We start from the raw sequence: 7,068 nt of genomic DNA, 5'->3' as shown, positions 1-7,068 counted from the left end.
AACCACATTAAGCATACATATTATTTTAGTAAGTCAACAATCAATAAAACTATAAATCAAGCCCTGATTTGTAGTACTTACTGCTTTCTGAATTTTAAATGCTCACACTAAAACTTTAAAATTCAAGTTCCAAAACAGCCCCGCCTATAGCCCCAAAGAAGTTACAGACCACTTAGACCATAAATCTAGGTCTTTGGTACTCTCCCAAGTCTGAGATCTACAGTCACTTTGTCCCTTACATTTTCATAGAATACTGTTCAATTAATATTGAGTTAGATTCCAGGTACAAATCTCAGTTCAGTCTTGCAATCTTGCTCAAGCAGTTGATCTCAGCTTGACCTCATTGCCTAATGCTTTGTGGTTTAGCTATATAATCGTCTAAAGCAGGCATTCTTAACTCTTTGGTATTATGGACTCCTTTGTTAGTCTGTCAAAACCTATAGTCTCCTCAGCATAATATGTTTGAATGCATAAAAGAAATACCTAGTCTGAGAAAGAAAGCTAAGTGGAATACAATTACTAAAGAGGCCTGAAATACAACTTTCTGCAAAAATTTCTCTCTCATTAACTAAGTCATTTCTTCTTATAGTTACACTTATTTTGTTTGTGCAAAAAAACTTTACATAATAAAAATTGTCCTTTTCTCCTGTGTGATCTTTTCTATTCCTTATTTTGTCAGGAACTTGCCCCATATTTGTAGATTTGAGAGGTAATTTCTTCCTTGTTACAGTAATTTGTTTATTATAAGATATTTAATATTTAGGTTGCATACCCTTTTGGAGTTTGCCTTAATAGAAAAAGTGCAGTATTGGTCTAAGCATAATTTCTGCCAGACTTCTTTGAAGTATTGTACCACACTCTATCCAGTCTTTGATGATTAATCTCTTGGAATTACATTTTACTCACCTTTCTCTCTTACTTCTGATAGCTGATCAGTTGTCACATCTTACTGAACTACTTTCCCAACTTCTTTCACATCTGCTCCCTACTCTTTATTTCAGTTACTACCACCCTATAAGCCATATTTGCTACCTGCCTGACCTTTTGTAGTAGTGTCCTAACAGGTATCTCTTCCCATCCCCTATTCCCATACATTTTTCATGCCACTGCCAGATTAATCATTCTTTACACGTAGATCTGGTCATGGCTATAGTTTGCTCAAACCCATTCATTGGTTCCCTAAAAAGTACTAAGCCACTTCAGTCACCTTAGTCTGGCATTTAAGGTCTTCCTCAATCTGTTACCATCTTACCTTTCTAGACTTGGTTCATACTATCGTTTCCCATTCCTTATGTTGAAGCCTAAGGAACATCACTATGTTCCCCCAAAATATCTTGTAACTTATTGCCTCACTGCCTTTGTTCTATATACACCTGGAATGCCCTACTAGTTTCCTCTGTCATTTGAATTCCTCTCCATTGTTTATAGCTGATCTGTGACTGGTGGATCCTTATCACAGGGATTCTTAAACTTTCCGCTTGCGACACCCCTTCAGTGCTTCTTAAACTATGGTTCGCAGCCCCATCACAATCCACGGTTTAAGAAGCCCTGTTTAGAGTACATTGAGGAAAGGACTATAAGGATTCTTGGAGCTGATGGGGATGAAGTTATTGCTCTAAGGGAGAAGAGTGATGCTTAATCCAATTTATCTTGTTTGCTTTGCTGAAGAGTCTTTGCCTTCATAACGATTCCTTAACCAAACTCACCTTATCTAGGGTCTTAGTAATTCCTTAGTATGAGGATCAATCATACTGCCTGTATTCCATCTCTATACTTTAAATGTATTGTGGAATACCAATGATTGACTCCCGACAACATGATCTGTCCACCCTCTTTCCTTAAGAAAATGTCCTGGGACTCAGACCAACAAAATAGCCAAACTTGGTCTATGCCAGGTATTACTATTAGCAGCCAGATAAAAGTGGTAAGGGTGCTGGAGTTGGAGTTAGTAAATCCCAGGTTCAATTTCAGCCTCAGGCTGAACTTACTAGATATGTGACTCTGAGCAAGTCAGGCCTCAAGGAGTCTCGGTTTCTTCATCTACAAAATGAGGATATATAGAATATCCACACGACAGGGATATTGTAAAGGTCAAATGAGATAACATATGTAAAGCCATCATAAAATGTTATATCGATTCTAGCAATTGCTAATAGTAATAGTAATAGTAGTGGTAGTAGTAGTCATTGTAGTAGTAATTATTTTGTTTTAAACATTGTTAGACATTGTAAATATTTCACCTTGGACATGATTGTTTGTCTTAGACATAGTTGTGAATACTTGAAACAGTCACTTGTCCTGTTTTACTTCCAATTTCCTTATCTGCATAATGGGGCTAATATGGGGATGATAATAATAGCTCCTACTTCACAGGACTGTTGTTAGGATCAAATTAGATAAAATACATATTTTTCCAAGCCTCACAACTTTGTTAGCTACAACAATAATACTAAACTGTGGCTCATATTATTAACGTATCGATAATGCCATATTTCAGTTTCCAATCAGACATCTCAACAAATAGTACCTCACAAGCAGCATTCAATTTATACTACCAAGTTTTACATGTATATTACACAAAGAGAGACATACACATCTATGTGTATATGTATGTATATGTGTGTGTACACACATATACACACACATACACACACACACACATATATTATTGCAGTTTTAGTACTCACAATTACCTGTCACTAGAATCATCTTTATGAGCAAAGTCAGTCTTTCTGTGGATGATGACATTCTTTCTGAGGTAAAATAAAATATCATGGTTCCACTTGGAGGGTCAGATGTTCTAGCCAATTCTCTCAAATTGTTCTGTATTCACCGTTACTTAAAAAAAACACTCCAAGGGAATGGAGTATGTATCTATAGTCTAAGGAATTACTTCAGCAATTTGAGGATCCTTGGCTCCACCCATCCTTCTAGGGAGCTTAATATAAACATGTAATCAAACTCTCTATCATATGGCTTCCCACTAAGATCATGTGTTTGTAACATATGGCCTCCCACTAAAACTGGGAAGAATCTTCTTCCACAGTAGTAACATTCTAAGGCATAGAAGGATTATTATAGAGTTAGAATGGAAAAAAAAAATCTCAGAGATCACCAGTTTGATTCCTTTATTTTACAAATGAGGAAACTTAGGCCCAGAGACATAATGCAATTTATTCAAGATTGCACATGTTTAACTATAATCTGCCTGTGGAAAAAGGCAGGATTTGAATTCAGGTTCCTTGACTACAAATCCAGGGCTTTTTCTACTACACAAAATCTGACCTCAGTGTGCTAAAAATTCATTTATAAGTTCATTTTAAACTGGGTGCTTTCAGGGTTATTGTCTTGAGTTGCCATCCTAAATAAACCTCAATCCCAGTGTCCTTTATTCTGCCTTGACTTTGAAACTAAGAAGACTAAGACTGCTTGGCTCCTTTACTGGCCCTGATTCCAACTGGATCTATGACCTCAAGCTAATATTTAACCTTTTTTGGACCACTTTTTTTTTTCTTATCCTCAAAATGTAGAGGTTGGATGGATGATATCAATGTTCTTAGACTGGATGATTATGCTAGAACATACTTAAATTTTGTTGGAAATTGAATTTAATGCACTTAAAATTCATCAAAAGAACAAAACAAATTGTATATCTTTGCATAATTGGAGTGCATTTTTTCAAATTTAGGATATAAAGCATTTGATCTGTAAGTTTCCCCCTCCAAGGATTCTTATGACAGGAGCTATTTAAAAATTTTATTTTTTCTAATATAGGTGTACAGATCTGGTCCTTAAGAGCTTATATGAATTAGTTTTAAAGATTCAGTCTTTGTACCACTACCTTTAAAACAATATAGGTATATGAGCTAGAAGTGGCCGCAAGTGAATAAAAAAAGGCCTCTGGCTTTAATTTCTTTATATTTGAAAAATCTCTTGGGAGATGTAGTACACCTCCAAGCCAAATATTTTCTTTTCTTACATTTTATTTATTTTAAATGAAGAATATCCAAAGGCATAGTCATGGCCTGTTAGAGTAGGAAGAGTCCTTAGAGAGTATCTAACCTGCTTCCCTCATGTTATAGCCAAGGAAACAGCTGCCTTCTTTTTGAGATGAAGAGCACCCATGCATGACTTCTGCCTGAAGCTTTCCATGAAACTTCATTCCCACGTTGGCATCATTTGCTTGTTTGTGGGGTGCACTGGTACATAGACAATTATATGGCTAATGAACCAAGAAACTTGACCAGATCAAAGATTTACATTTTTTTGAAATTGGCAGTAATAATCAGATGTGTAAGCAGAGTACTATTGTGTGTGGAATATTTCCAAGTTGGTTCTTCACGACTCTCATACTCTTATTAGGTGAAGAAGATTTATTTTTTTCTCCATTTTGATTTTGCTAATGATGACAGAGGAAACCTAAGATAATGAATTAAGAAATAAGTGCATTCCACCAGTTATTTTTTTTCTTGAGGCTCTCTGAGGTACTGTTTGTTAAATTGTCTACTTGAATGCTAATGTAAAACATTTAGAAAAATGCTATCCATATCCATAAAGAACTGATGGACTTAGAATGCAGATCGAAGCATATTTTTTTCATTTATTTTATTCTTTCTCGTGGTTTTATTTCCTTTTGATCTGTTTCTTTTTCCACAACTGTGACTAATATGGAAATATGTTTTACATGATAACACACATATAAACTATACTAAAGTGCCTACCATTTTCAGAAAAGGGGAGGGGAGGGATGAAGAAAAAATTAGAAATCAAAATCCTGTAAAAACGAATGCTAAACAAAATTCTTAACATGTAATTGGGGGGGGGATAGTAGTTAAATAAAGAAAAATGAAGTAAAGCATTTACAAGATAAAGCAATTTCAGAAAGCCTTTTCTGATGTGGAAAAAAGTACATTGGAAACCTTAAAAAATGCCCTATAATTATCACCTACTATGATGATGATGATGATGATGTTTTTGTCTATACTGGTAGTACTCACAGTTATTTGACACTGGAGTTGTATTTTTGAATAGATTCAGTCCTTCTAGGAATAATGATATTGCTTCTGAGGTAGAAGAAAACTTCTTAGAGCTATTTGGGCTCCCAAATGTTGGAGCCAACTCCCTCAAGCTGTTCTGTATTCACATTAATGAAAAGAGCCCCATGAGGATTTTATTAGCTACTAAAGCTCATGATAAATCCCATTAACTAAGATGTGACTACTGAATACTGCAGGGAAATTCAAGAAAACAGATAACTTGCAAGACTTGGAACCTCAATATAATGCTGCCCTTGGGAAATATGGGACCTTATAGTGAGATACCACTTTAGTGGTGGGAGATAGTCCCAGGATCTGGGTCTAAAGAAATTTCTGGCACTTCCAATTTAAATGGGTTCAGACAAATTACTTAGCATTTTTGGGCCTGTTTTCTAAATACGTAATGAGAAATTTAGAGTGGATGGCCTTTCTAGTTCTAAATATATGTTCCTATAAGAAGCTACTGGCCATCAGTATAGGGTTAGGATTCTGAACAGACCAGCCTTATGAGATTTTCTTTGCCTTTCTCTTAATGCTGCTATGACTTTCCAGCTCATGTTATTCAGTCACTAACTCTGTTCTGGTCAGAATGGCCCCCTAGCTATTACTCCTTAAGGACACTCCATCCCTTGACCCCATATCTTTACATAGACAGACTCCTATTTCCTTGTGATATCCTTCCTCCTCACCTATGCTGTTTGAATCATCAGGTCCCTTTAAGACACAAATCGTGTTACTACCTCCTATGGAGTTTTAATGATCCTTCCAGTGATTAGTGTTTTCTATCCATTGAAATGCTCTTATGTAGAATTTGTATTTTCTAAGATTGAGGTTGAGGGTGAAGCTGAAGGGAGGCAATATTCTCTTCTCTAACTCCCACGTTTAGAATGTGAACATTATAATCAGAGACAAGTCATACCTTTCCTCCTCCCACTGGGCCGTCCCTACTCCTTTATTCACCATCTCCCTTCCAAATCAGCATGTACATGAGAAAAGAGTAGGATAGGTGACTAAGGCCTGATGACCTCAAAGCTCAGACTTGCCTCAGACAACCAAAAAGATTCCCTGACTTGTTTTAGTCTGAGAAGAAGAAAGGAAGTCACAGATCGAATTTAATTCTGCCATTTGGGAAAATCAACAAATCAAAAACTCAAAATTTTCTCTTGGTTTAGCTCTGCATCCAGTTATTTTCCAGTCAGGAAAATGTATAACTCTATTATACCAGAGCTTTAACATTGTTTCTTTTCTCTATTTCTTTATACCAAAACCAGTGTTCTCTGTTTTGATAATGGTGTTTCAAAATTAAGGACAAACCTGAGTAGTTAAAATGTGTGAGAGTTTGTCTATAGTGAATGGCTTTTAAACTACTTAAAACAGTTAATTAATAGATTTAAATAACCAAAAAACACTGTAATATAAAGTTTATTTAAAAGGAGGGAGGGGGGAAGATAGTTTTTTTCTGGTTACCTGGATTCTTGACCAGGGGAAAGTTCACCAACAAAAGAATATCTTTCATGCTCTCACCACAGTTGCCCTGTCAACCCCAATGGACAGAAACAATACAACTGATAGGGTGGGAGACCTAATCCCTTAAAAGGGAAAGACTCTCAGTCCTTGAACTTTCCTACAGATTTCAGGAACCCAAGTTTATCTGAGGCATCCAGCCCATCCCAAGCAATAATCCTTTCAACTGTCCTTTCATTGTGGCACTGGAGTCAGCCCAACCCTTCAGTCTCTATTACCTCCAGACCACCCCAGCCTACTTGCCACTTCTAGATCACATCCAGATCTTCCCCCAACCTTTTCCCTATAAAAGTATCTGTCTTGTCCTTATCACTAGGAATCTGGCCTGCTTATACTGGAGTCAAAAGTGAACTGGCTACTTTGACTGGAAGACTTGAATAGTCAAATTCTTTTGAGGCAGACTCATGCCTTGAATTTTGGGGTTCCCAGCAACCCTAAACAGCAGCACAATCACTTTCATCTTCCTCTCTCCTGAAACTCCTACCACATAGCACATTCCTGTTGGTCA

This window comes from Trichosurus vulpecula, chromosome 5, assembly GCF_011100635.1.
Source record: "Trichosurus vulpecula isolate mTriVul1 chromosome 5, mTriVul1.pri, whole genome shotgun sequence".
NCBI lineage: Eukaryota > Metazoa > Chordata > Mammalia > Diprotodontia > Phalangeridae > Trichosurus > Trichosurus vulpecula.
The sequence above is the reverse complement of the archived record's forward strand: the minus strand, read 5'-3'. Positions refer to the sequence as shown.